Raw genomic sequence first — 13,944 nt, 5'->3', positions numbered from 1 at the left:
TGATTGCTAGCCTGCTCCAAACTGCAATGGTATTTGATTGCTAGACTGCTCGACATTGTGATAGTATCTGATTACTAGCCTGCTCCAAACTGCAATGGTATTTGATTGCTAGACTGCTCGACATTGTGATAGTATCTGATTACTAGCCTGCTCCACACTGTGATAGTATTTGATTGCTAGCCTGCTCCACACTGTCATAGCATTTGATTGCTAGCCTGCTCCACACTGTGATAGTATTTGACTGCTAGCCTGTTCCACACTGTGATAGTATTGTGATTGCTAGTCTGCTCCACACTGTAATAGTATCTGATTGCTAGCCTGCTCCACACTGTGATAGTATTGTGATTGCTAGCCTGCTCCACATTGTGATAGTGCGGTAATTGCAAGCCCGAGTCGCACCCCAGAGAATTTGTTGAGATTGACTTGATTCACATCTAGAAGGGTCCACACTGTGCTACCACTGTGATTGCTAGCCTGCTCCACACTGTGATAGTATTTGATTGTCAGTCTGCTCCACACTGTGATAGTATTGTACTTGCTAGCCTGCTCAACACCATGATAGTATTTGATTGCTAGCCTGCTCCACACTGTGATAGTATTTCACTGCTAGCTTGCTCAACACTGTGATAGTATTGAGATTCCTAGCCTGCTCCACACTGTGATATTGTTTGATTTCTAGCCTAGCACCCCATCAGTACCGATCTGTATTTAGTCCTAGATCACCCGACAACTAAACACCCAATAATCCCCCAACACCCCCTGGACAGTGCACCTGTAGGAAAACACCTAAGCTACTGACGGAAGAACAGACGACACCCGAAAGCACTAAGCGTATCATCATTTATTGAAATCACCAATACTGTCCTAGCACAAGACATTATAGATGACCACTTGCCCTGTTAGTTCTGCACCGAGAACCAAAATGCCCGACACAGAAATGGACACCGAGAAAGAGAGCAGAATCATGCAATGAAACACGGATACACAAACTCAACTGCCCCCAGCACAAGCAACCTCAAATGCAGAAAACACCCTGCCAAACACTGCTATCATCAGAACACACATCGTAAGAGAAAAATCCTTATATCTTACACCATACCTCGCGACAACCACAGAGCCTCGACACCTCAACAACAATGACATCTCGAGACATACAAAGAAGCACCCCAAACAGCCGTAAAAAGACGGGAGTACCCTAGAAGAGAGTGGGAAGATTCCAAACCCCTCACTAAATTCATCACAAGAACAGAAGAGCACTATCGATACCGACAACAGACCATACGGGACGACGAAGGTCTAGCAATCAACAACCCAACCACTAACCTAACGGAGCGATTCAATGAAGAAGCTTTTGCTGATCTTCAACCAATCGGCATAACTAGAGAAGCACTGCGATTGAACAGCCAACTTATCAATCTCGCAGACTGCTTCAATGAAGAAGCAGCCTTCGCTGATCTTCATCTTCATCCAATCAACTTCAAGACAGAAACAACCCGACTGAACAAATACAAACCAAAACAAGGAACTAATAAACAAAACCACACCAAAAAGATCCACTGCAATTTAATCAACGCAAGGTCGATGTCCAAACATGCCACCAAAATCTATGACCTCTTATGAGATGGTGGTATCGACATCCTATTTGTAACGGAAACATGGCTAGATGACAATTATAAGATCACCCTCAACAACTGCCCGCCTGATAACTTCAAATGCGTCCAAGCAAACAGAAAAAACAAAAGAGGTGGGGGACTGGCAATCATCCACAAGGAACACCTTGCTATCAAACTGGAAGACCCATTAAACATCGATAAATGCGATTCCTTAATCATACGCCTATCAGTAGACCGCAAAAATAAACCTGGAATTTATACTGATATACAGACTGCCAACCTATGATGCAAGCTTCGTGGACACCTTCATGGAAGCAATCACCATTCTAGCCATCGAGCACAATCATCTGATCGTCCTTGGAGATTTCAACATCTGGTTCGATGAAGAACCACAATAAAAAACTAATTATTATAGCACCCCCAATCCAAATACTCTGAAGCGACCACCTCATCATTCCCTTCGTAATCACACTAACCACTCCAGCAAACAAGCAACAAGACAAACCACCGATCACCATGAAAAGAAATTGGAGAACCATTAAAAACTCCAACCTAACTGAACTTCTGGAACTCAGCAAACCACAAGCAACAATTATGGAAGAAGCTGACCTGGACAAAAAAGTATCTCTACTCCACAACTGGATCACAACAACAATCGACAAAATTGCCAAAGAAAAACCTTTGACCCCTTCACGTAAAAGATCAACGGCAAAATGGATCACCCCACTACTCAGCGCCATGAAAAGAAAAAAATGAAATCTAGAACTGGAATGGAGGACCAAAAACAACACTGGAAATAAAATGAAATTTCATCAACATATCCGCTCATACAAAAAGGAAATATAAAAAGCAAAAAGGAAATATTACGAGAACCAAATCTTCAAAGCACCAAACACCCAAAAAGAACTCTTCAAAATCATAAATGAAATAAAAAATCCACCTGGCTGCAACATCACGCCAATACCATCGATGAAACTATGCAATGACCTAGCAGACCACTTCAAAAACAAAATCATTACCACCAACAAGCCATACAAAACAGACCTTACAATCAGAGTACGGAACCCGCCTACCCTTACGAGGAACACCTGAACAAACTAGGAAACATCCGCAAAACATCAGTGGAGACTTTTGTCAAACTGGTAAATCAAAGCAACAAAACAGGTTCTCCTTAGGATCACTGCCTCCCGGACACATACAAATCAATCCTCAAACAAGGAACTCCTACGGAATACCACAGGAATGTCCTCAACCTTTTTAATCTCAACAGGGAAAGTGCCACAATCCTTCAAATCAGCGTACATCAGGCTGCTACTCAAAGATACAGCAGGAAATGTAGAGGACCTTTCCAATTACAGACCCATCTCCAACATCCCGTATACAGCTAAATTGCTCGAAACATACATGTACAAAATAACCCAAGAATTCATAGAAGAGCACTCCCTACTAGACCAGGCACAAGTTGGTTTCAGACCAATGAGAGGAACGGAATCAGCTCTCCTATCAATATGGGATGACCTAAAAGCAAACGCAGACTCAGACAACAGTACTGCCTTGATACTTCTAGTCCTCTCTGCAGCATTCAACACAGTTAACGACAACATCCTCATCACGAGATTAAAAGGATTGGGAATAACAGACACTGTCCTACTGTGGATCAAATCCTCCGTAACAAACAGAACAGAAACCATATGGATGAAAACTTTCAAATCCAACGCAAGAGAATCCACATGCAGAGTACCACATGGATCATTCTCTTCCCCGTTATTATTCAACATCTACCTTTCTCAGCTAATCAAAATCATCAAAAGACACGGCCTCACTTGCTACAACTACGCCGACGATACACAAATAGTCTTCAAAATACAAGACACTCAAGAAGAAAACACAACACTAGAGAATTGCCTTTGTGATATATTCAACTGGAGGAACTCCAACTACCTCAAACTCAACCCAGGCAAAGCAGAACTAATGATTATCACAAAAAACGCAAGAGACAATCGCTACATCCTCTGGCCAAGGGAAGTCGGTACAACCCCAGACCCATCATCGACTGGAAGTCCTGATGGACAGAAATCTTACCCTAGAGCCACAAGTAAATGCTCTACTCAAGAAATGCTTCTTTCTCCTGTGAGCGGCAAAAAGGATCCTACCGTTCCCGTCTTTCGCCAACCAAAACACTTACCATCATCACCCTTGTCATGTCCAGATTAGACTACACCACTAGCCTATAGCTGGGTCTGCCTGATTGACTTCTAAAATAAACTACAACTCATGCAAAATGCGGCAGCCAGATTGCTTCTCAAACTACCCTGAAGAGAACACATCACACCTGCGCTAAAAACATTACATTGGCTACCAATAAAACAACGAATCTAATTCAAATCAATTTGCATCACGCACAGAGCAATCCACAACCAAGGTACAGAATTCCTGAGAGACAAATTACACCTATATCACCCAACACGAACGCTCAGATCAAGCAACAACATTTGCCTGGAACCAAAACCCTAGAACAAGAGAAAACTTGGAGGATCTTCTTTCTCTCACCAAAAACATGAAACAACCTACCAAAGATCATACGCAACACAGGAAACCACCTACTATTCAGGAAACTGCTCAAATCCTGGTTCTTCATTGCATAACCAGAAGAACGCCCACAGGAGCACACGCATACCTGAAAACAATGATGAGTGAATATACCAATCCCGAATGCCACCAAGCAATCAACTACAAAGATAATCTAGGGAAGACATTCTACGACGCATCAAACTACAAACTGAAAGATAGCGATGATATGATGACACTAAAGACTGAATACATAGTTAGACCAAGACGGAACGAAAAGGACGATTCATCAATAGCACCTGGCCCCTGAATACACCCAAGCCCCAACAGACCACCGTCAAATAGATAGTCAGGGAATAGGAGGCGGCCAATCTACATCACCAACCCCAGAGGGGGGACTAGACATAACCGATCCCATCAGTCTAAGTTCAATACAATACAACCAGTAACGCGATGCGCCATCAAATTCAAACAGTTAGACGATCAAGAAATGAAACCAGCAACTAAGCCTACCCACAGGAATGCTATTTAAATAGAACAAGATTGGCTAGAACCAGGAAATACAACCCACTAACCCAATTTCATTTCTCTCCATACCTAATTCACCTGAATATTCACGCAACCATTTCTCGCCCAGCAAACTGCACGCACTTCACCACACCTCAACAACAAACAATCAACACATAAACTTCATCAACAGCACACAAGGTCTTGATCCGGTTCGATGCTCACACCAAAGCTCAGCGCATGGTGCAAACCAAACTAAGCCGCTAACAGCACACCACTTCTCTCACTCTCCTAATCCCTCTTCACCCAACTAACCTAACCTGTCCAACTTCTTGTTACAGATCCGCCCGAGCGCCTGGAGGCCAACTCTGTTGGTGACGGTGCGCAATAGAAATACCTTTAACATTTAAGTGGCTTGTCTTGAACATGCAGAACTTTTCTTTATTTGCCATGGTTATTCTCTTATTTTAATAAGGGTAATCCAGTGCATTTGTACTCTGAAGGTGGGGAATGTTCTGCCCTGCTAGATTGTGAAGGTCGAGTGACCAACACTCTATGATGATTCCTGCATACGGAAAGGGGTTTTGTGGCATGTGAACCTGAGCAACTTCCAGTGGATCTGATGCCTTGTCTGACTTCTCATTACAAAACCATGTAACATGGAATTAGTACATTTGAACACCAATAGATTGGAGGTAACGCTCTTAAGCACCAGGTGGCACACATTGGGGTTTATTAACTGGGACTAATGTCTCATTGCGAGTATAGCAGTGCAGTAAAAAACATCTTTAATGTGGCAGTAATTCTGCTACCACCGCATTATCGCACTGCCATACTAAGAGTTTGGCGGTAAGGTGGAAGATAAACTTCCAGAAAAAAGCTGGAGGTAAATCCTCCACCTTAAGGAAAGAAATCTGCAAAACAGAGGTCATTCTGCAGAGATCCCCATGGAATCTATGGACCACGAAAATGGGGGCTTACACCACCCTACCACCACTTGCAATCCCACGGTAAATCTGCAGGGCAAAGTGGCGGCAACAGTAATTCTGCTTCACTGTAGTTCAGCGGATTTACCTCCGGAATACCTCCAAACTCGTAATGACCCTAATTTGCAAAGGCCAAAATAGCGCAATATGAAGAATGAATTCTCCAGGGTTGAGCCTCATTCATTTTGAAGAGTAGAACCTTATGTACAGATTCTGGTCATAGGTAGCACTTAAAGAATATTTGGGCTGTCACACTCTTGGGGCTTCTCTGTCTTGGGATAGGCATACCTTTGTCCTCCCTATTGTCATTTATATGTCATTGCTGTGGCCTCAATATCGAAGGCCTCAAACTGACTGCAGAGACATTCAGTCTGATGTTTTCTGAATGATCCGGGTGGGGGAGGCATCCTTGACGGCAGTGAGCGGGCCCAGGGGACAGAACGCATCAGCAGGGATGAAAGCCGTGCAATGTTAAACTCTCATCGAAATGCACTGTCCATCAACTTAGACTGTCAGCAACAGGGAACCTCACTGGAACACTGACGAGAAAAACAACACAAACTCCTACCTTTGCATTCTAATCTTTTTGGTCTCCCAGGGACAACAGGCAAATCCAGCTTGGGTTGGCCCATGCGCCATTAGAGTAGCAGAGACCTCACAGCATATAAAATATGATCAACTTTCAATGTTCTACAGAACGCCAGGTAGTCTAAATGAACTTTACAAACCAACCCTACTCTCTTAAAGCCACAATTCTCGATGCCATTTTGTCTCACCTTATCAAGTTTTAGAAATATTTTCATCTCTACGGAAGGTAAAAGGAACTCCCACAGTCATAGCAAGGTACCCATTAACCAAAAAATCTTGCTTTCATCACACAACTATGCAGAAGGCATGCCTTAAAATCTGCACACTTTCAGTTCGGGATCAACAATACATTTCAAACTAATCGTTTTTTCAGAGAAAATCTTGAAAATTAAACATGAAATGAAAAGGCACCAATGATTTACTGAATCAATGCGCACAAACGACGTCATTATAGTCTTAAATTGCCGCCCTGTTAAAACCTGGAGATGAGAAAGGTGGTTGTCAAGAATCTGCTGTTTAAGAATTGTCTATTTCTATCTCTGAATTTGCAAATACTTTGTGCACATTTTTAAATCACAAAATATCATAGGATATAAAAAATTGAACAAAAGGTGGAGTGGAACGTCGTTTGAGGGGGGAAATAATTAGAATGTTGAATGCACCTCCCACCCCTTGGAAACAAGACGACGTGGAGCAACACAGGTTCAATTCTGGGGTCCGCGCTTAGAAACCTCTGGCTATTAAGCGCTTTATAAATAACCAGTTATAATTATAACAGCACTAAATGCCAATCTATCAGTTGACACTACCCTGCATATGACTTACAGCTGTTTCCAGGTACTAGGTACCCCAGACACTTTTAATGATGTAACCTTTAATGATGCACAAAGCCAAATCTCTTGGAGTCACTCTTGACACAACCATGTCCATGGTTGGACATTTAAATGCAACCATTAGCTCATGCAGTTACTATCTTCGGCTTTTGAGCCAGATAAGCCCATTGCTGTCTGATCATCATAGGGCTACTATTCCCTGGGCAATCATTAATTCTAAAATGGAGTACGGCAGCGCACTGCTTGCTGGGGCCAATAAGACAGATCTTGAATGCTTCCAAGTGGAGCAGAACACCGCTGCTCGGTGGGCTGTTGGCATTCCTCGCCAGCAGCACATTTCATCCACCTTAAGAAAATTAAATTGGCTTCCGGTTGAAGCCAGAAAAAAAACGTGAAGTACTGACCCCTACCCATGAGTGTAGTGTGCCAGTCCGGAAACAACGGTGCTGTTAAGCTTACTGACACCATTGTTTCCGGACTGGCACACTTAGGATGAGGCCCCAAGTGTTAAGTTGGCACATTGTGGAGGTCAATCTTTTGATGCTATAGCACCTAAATTCATGGAACCAGCTCCCTCTTGAACTGAGGCTCATTACTGAGTGACCGACTTTCAAGAAGAGGCTTAAGACATTGCTTTGTTGATGATAGTGGTTACTTAGTACTGATATGTGCTGTGTTTTGACATCTGACTGCCTGGTTCTGATTCGACATTATGTGTTTATTTAGTGTTTATTAACTATTCTGTGCTTTGGTGCGCTTTTAAGGTTTTAGCGCATTACAAATACAAATAAAATAAAAAAATAATTATTTAATAAACCACAGGCCATAAAATGCAAGAAGCTATAAAGGTGACAAGTTCAATGCAGCGATGCCCGAGTTCATGTTCTTCTTGACGGTCTGTCCCTCGTGGTGTGCTAGCACTTGGAGATCAGATCCACTGTTCTCAACACAGAGTGCACCTACAAACTAAGCCATTCACATAGGAAGCTGGGCAATTGCCACATAAATAGGACGGAAGTCGGATTGTTCCCAGTGTATATACTCAGCACAGGTGTGAACAGTTCCAGAGTTAGGCGGTTAGGGCCTCCTTACGGTAATGGTATTAACACCTGTTTTTTTAGTCTGCCAGATTCTGAATTTGTAAACCCTTAAACTGCAGCCCTGCTAATGTGTGCATGCCAGTATCCTCTCCAAAAAACGGAGGCATTGCCACTGGTGGAAATACCTCTGTTCCCCAAGGAAGTCCAATGGACTTTAGAATGCAGAATAACCGAAAAATATTAGGGGGTGCTGCCACTGTTACCACAAGTGGTAGCCATCACTCTCTTTTGTGGTATTAGCACCACTTAGCCCTCCAAATTCGCAATGAGTCTTTTCGTCTTCTATCGGGGAAGAAAGCTTGCCAGATACGAGTAGACCGAGGGCACCATCCCTGGTTTGGTATCGGACTCAACGTCTCCTTCCGACTCTTGTCAAAATTCATGCAGGGTCTGACACCCAACATATTTGTTGGTGCAAGTGATTGGATGCACAAGTGCACTACCTTCACTTGCACCAAGAAAAGGTGTGCAGAATTCACCCCAGCCTGGCCACCACGATCCAAGGCAATGGCAAGTTCGTGGCACCCTGCTTGGATGCTTTCCTTACGCATTGAAGGAAACCCTCAACACTCCGCTCCTAAAGAAGAAAACTGTGACCCAGCTATCCTTGCGGGTTACTGACCCACAGCCGGCATCTTCTTCTTGGGGGCAATTGTAGAGGATTGCTTCCTTTCCATGCAATCTGCATGTGCTGCGGGGTGCTTGAAGGCTCTCCCTGCTCTACGTGGCTCTTCCAGGCCTGGCTCATGCTGCTGGCTGGCCTCACTGTTATGTCATGTTATGCGGATTTATAATGCGCACGATCGCCCGAGAGCATCTTGGCGCGGAGAGGAAAAGCCACTAAACCAGAGGACAGAGCAAAACTGAGTAAGAATAGACAGCTCAGAAAAGGTACGTTTTCAATGACTTCCGAAAAGAAAGGTGATTAGAAAGCAATTTCAAAGCAGGGGGGAGATTATTCCATAGTTGAGCTGGTGTGATTGAGAAAGCACGCTCTCCAAGCCATGATCGGCGGAAGGCATGGCACACGCAGCAGCCCTGCAGAGGCAGACCGCAGTGAGCAGTTAGGAACATAATGTTCAAATTTGACCCACAGGTACTCAGCACCCTGATCATGAAGAGAGCGATGCACAATGAAGAGTGCCTTGAACTGGATGCACTGTGCCACTGGGAGCCAATGAAGAGAGCGCAATACAGGGGATACATATGGGACCCATACAGGGTACCAGTTGCCATTCTAGCTGCCAGATTCTGAAGGCGATGTAGCCGGCCTATCAGCCCCAAGTGCTGAAATATGTACAAGGAATTTCAATAGTCCAGTCTACTCAGAATCATGGCTGCTACCACTGGAGGACGTAGCCACCTGGAATCAGATGGAGCACCTTCCTTAAGATTTTCAACTTAAAGTGCCCCATCTGGCATACCGCAGATACTTGGGCTGAAATAGATATTTTGGCCGACATAATAACTCCAAGGTTTTTTACCTTCAAAGAAGGAACCGGAAGCGGACCCAAAGAAGAAGCCCAGAAAGAGGAAATCCACAGTGAGGGGTTGGGAGGGGAACCTACCACCAGCACCTCCGTTTTGTCCCCATTCAATTTCAGCCAGTTGTATCCCATCCACTCACCTACGGCAGTCAGGCACTTATATAAGCACGCCAGCACTTCAGCCCGATCTAGATTTAAATGGATCAGTAATTGGGTATCATCAGCGTACGAATAACACCTGATGCCGAAGGAGCGGATGAGACAAACCAGCAGAAAAATATAGATGTTAAAAAGGTTTATAAAGAAATGGAGAGAAAGAGTTTGAGAGCTGTCTGACCCCCAGTTGAGCTGCCCTCAACTGGTCAGAGGACCAGGGTTGGGACAGAAGTCTGCGGGGTTGAAAATAATGCAAGGGAGCTACCTCATTGGCAGCATCCAGAAGCAGAGTGATTAGTAGGGACAGAGAGTGGGTAGGGGCCACTGACCATTTTTGCTTGACGGAGCACAACAGATTTTGTATGTTAACTGAGCACCAGCAACAGTGCTGAATGTGCTTCGGTAACATTTTAGGTGTTTCAGTGGTACTCAACAGTGCACAAGTTATCAGATAAAGGTCAGTCCAGACCATGGGCTCAGCTGAGCAAAAGGAAAGGGAAGCCTTATTCGCAAACACCACATCGAGGGTAATCCCTAACTTATGAGTAGGTCCGATAACCTGCTGGGGAAGGTCTAAATCCAGAAGGCTATCAAAGAAAAGGTCCAAAGCCGCTGTCCTTGGCAGATTGAATTAAGATTAAGGTCACCAAGAATACAAATATTAGCATATTTGGCCTGTAGACATGCTATGAAGTCAACAAGTGGTTCCAGTAGCTCACCATTAGTCTCAGGAGGGCGATAGATGACCGACATATGACAAAGGTAAGACGTAGAGATAGTACATCTAAGCAATAGCGATTCAATCTTGAGACTATGAGGACAGCATAATTGGGTGCATTGGAATTCAGATTTCAAGATAATGGCTACTCCGCCGCCATGGTTAGGACCAGGCCTATCCATGTGGATATTATATCCCTCAGGGATGGTCTGGGCCAATGCGGGTGCCGAGCAATCCCAAAGCCATGTCATCGTAAGGACTAGGAAGGCCGGGCAACGATCATCTAATAGTCAAGATAATTCCATAGCATGCGCCGTGAGGGAGCGTGTATTTAATAGAAACAGGGACGGAGCAGTAATACCGGGCTGAGTCACAGACAATTGTTTCCTGTTATCAGGAGTGTGTGTTTCCTGGGTCATCGTCCATCCAGAGGGGAAGTGAGTGTGCGGAGGGGCCAGGGACAACAAATCATACCTCGTATAATCGGTCATCTCTCTGTTGCCGGCCGTTGCACAGAATGGCAACTCGAAGTGAGCAGCCTCACCTCTGCACCCTACTCTGCAGCCTCACCTCACTGCACCCTACTCTGTTTCATTCCAGACTTACGAGATGGTACCCAGATGGAATTCATTCTGGGCAATGCCACTCACAAGATGCAGCATCCACATCTGCTTGCTTGTCCAGTATCAAAGACTCAAATGATTGACAATTACCTATGCCCCAAATATATCAAACACCAGATCCATTCCCCTTGGTCCATTCATCCCACCGACCACTATGGGCACTGGTCTCTCCTTAGTGTCAGAAGCAAGCATTCTGGGTACTAAGTTTAATGGCTTGCTCCCATCTGCCCCTACAATTCAGCAGATTACGCTATCATCGCCATATGCTGAAACATATGTTGCCTTTCCTCATGTCCCTAAAGTTGAAGAAACCAGGGCCCTGTTTCCCTCATGCAGGGATTAGTGTAAAAGTATATATTTGGATGTCCAGAATGCCCAGATGTCAGGTACGTTAAAGCAAAGCTGCCAGGCTACCCCTTAACCTGAATCCCAGAGATCACATTACCTCAACTGGCAAATCCATACAGGGGCTACTTGTGGAGAGACATATATCGTTTAAAACCTTGTGTACCATCGACTGAGCCTTCTGTAGAAATGGGCCTGGTTACATGCATAGAAAAAGAGTCATGGCCATCCCAGTGTTTCAAGATCGGCTAACCCCTTCTCGTGCTCGCAGGCCCATTATGCGATATGATGACAGGCTGTTCAACACTGCAGGTGCCGCCCTCTGGAACAGCCTCCCCATTACTCTGAGAGGTCTACACAGTCATCTCTTGTTCAGGTAACAGTTTCTTTTCAAGCTCGCCTTGGATCCCTGACCAACTCGATGGTCATGCTGTCTCCGCGAGGACACCTGTTGGTTCTTGCATTATGTAGACTGCATTATCACTCGCACTTACTTGCATTTGCTTTGCTATCTTACTTGGTTGCACTGCACATCTGCATCTTCTCTCTACCTGGCACCTGACAGTGTCAAGGCTTTGAAGGACCAAACCCCTTTGGTTCCATGTAATAATGTCCCTGCAAAAATGTCTCCTGACAAAAAAGTCGCAGACATTATTACATTGAACATGCGGGGGATTCCCCTGAAATCCCTATTTTTTTATTTTTTTTGCAAGGGGAGCAGGGGACATCCCCGCAACTCGTCCCCACACATAATGTCATCATATATAATGTCGCCAATGGCTTTTCCCTGCAACATTATGTATGGGGACATTATTACCTGGTTCCATGTAATAATGTCCCCGCATAAATGTCTCCTGACAAAAAAGCCTACATTTTTTGCGGAGACATTATTACATTGAACATGCGGGGGACACCCCTGCAACCTCTGAATTTGTTTTTACTTGGGGTGCTACGAAACATCATTATATAAATGTGAGCTTCATAGATGCACACCTCCAGAAACCCTTTTCCCCCCTTTGCAGAATTGTGCCTTTCTGCTCATTTGAAAGCACATTGCCAGGAATCAATGTAAAATGTGTGGGAAATATATGCATTCATCTGAGTCTGTCTGGAACTGGCTGAGGAGGATGTGCCACGCTTGAGATGTTGAGATGGTTATTTCAGATCCTTTCATGCGTTTTTTAAAAGCGGGGCAGCAGCATTATGAGCCACTGCTCTTCGACTTGCAATTCTATCCCCAAACAGGGATAGACACTCTGTACATGGTTTCACATTTTACAATGGCAGAACCTTAAAGGGACCATCACTAAAACGCACAAGCAGCACCCACGAGGGTGCTGGGTGCCTGTCATACATTTATATTGAGAGCATGCGCCCAATGCTCATGTATGCAATGAAGCAAGACAGCGCATCATTTGCGTGGGTACATCTGTTCCCAGAAATGCGCAAGTTACCTTTGAGAATAAGGTGACCAGAGGAGTTCCTTAAATTACGTTTTAAAAAAAATAAAAAATAAAAATTCACTTACATTGACTTCTCAAAATCATACCCATAAAGTCTACTAAGAAACTGGCTTCTAGTGCATCTGCAAAATACTGCTTCCCAAATTCCACCTGCTAATTTTGACTTTGGAAAAATCCATGCAAACCAGTGCCAGCAATATCAATAATGCCCCCTTAAGTTAGTTATCATGCAATTCCCTTACATTGCACATACCTAAATCAAAGAAACAGCTTGCATTGTGCACAGCCCTCATACCCTTCTTCTTGCAAACCTTGTTTGGAAGGCAAGGTAAGGCAATCAGTTTAGATCACAGTGTGCTAGATGCCATTTAATCTGCTTTGTTTCCCATATAAATATTCAAATAAACTATTGAGAAAACTAGAAATGTTATTTTTTGCATTTTTTGGCAATTTTAAAAATGCTCATAGATTCAGATCATTGTTTTTTTCTATTGATTTTCAGGATCATCAAATGTTGAGACATCCTTGGAGTCATCAGAAAAGTTCTTGAGTTGAACCACAAAACAAGAGTTGGCGCTTTCGGCATTACATGATTTTCCTTTACTTTTTGCATGTTGGGTATTGTAGTTGTAAACGTTTTTCTTTACTGTTTTTAGTGCATTGAAAATGTATTTTTCTTGTAATTTGGTACACGTTTTGAGGTTTGATCTCCTTACTAGAACATTGAGATAATTTCTGTTTTTTTTTTTTCTCTTTTTGCCAGAAAAGTCCTGTGCAATTCACTTCCACCCACCTCCACAGATAGGGGGGCAAGCAAAGCCACTATCCCCTTAAGAGGCACGGAGCAAGGAGGTTTGCTTCAGTAGGTATAGTGACATTCTGCCACCACCACTCAAGCACCGCCCTCCCCTACCCGGCCTGCCCCCGCGCAGCAGCGCCCTGCTGCTCCCAGGAGAA

General features: G+C 44.1%; 1 protein-coding gene across 2 annotated transcripts in view; it reads left to right on the top strand.

Moving 5' to 3' along the window:
- CPO (carboxypeptidase O) overlaps positions 1–13,590 on the top strand; it is a 326,867-nt gene extending 313,277 nt beyond the window's left edge. For both annotated transcript variants that reach the window (XM_069617334.1, XM_069617335.1), the window contains one exon: positions 13,490–13,590. The gene's annotated coding sequence lies outside the window, so the exon portion shown is untranslated. The remainder of the gene's footprint in view (positions 1–13,489) is intronic.
- Positions 13,591–13,944: the final 354 nt, after the last annotated feature.

Source organism: Ambystoma mexicanum, chromosome 9, assembly GCF_040938575.1.
Source record: "Ambystoma mexicanum isolate Mex_15411 chromosome 9, UKY_AmexF1_1, whole genome shotgun sequence".
NCBI classification, from domain to species: Eukaryota; Metazoa; Chordata; class Amphibia; order Caudata; family Ambystomatidae; genus Ambystoma; species Ambystoma mexicanum.
The sequence above is the reverse complement of the archived record's forward strand: the minus strand, read 5'-3'. Positions and strand labels throughout refer to the sequence as shown.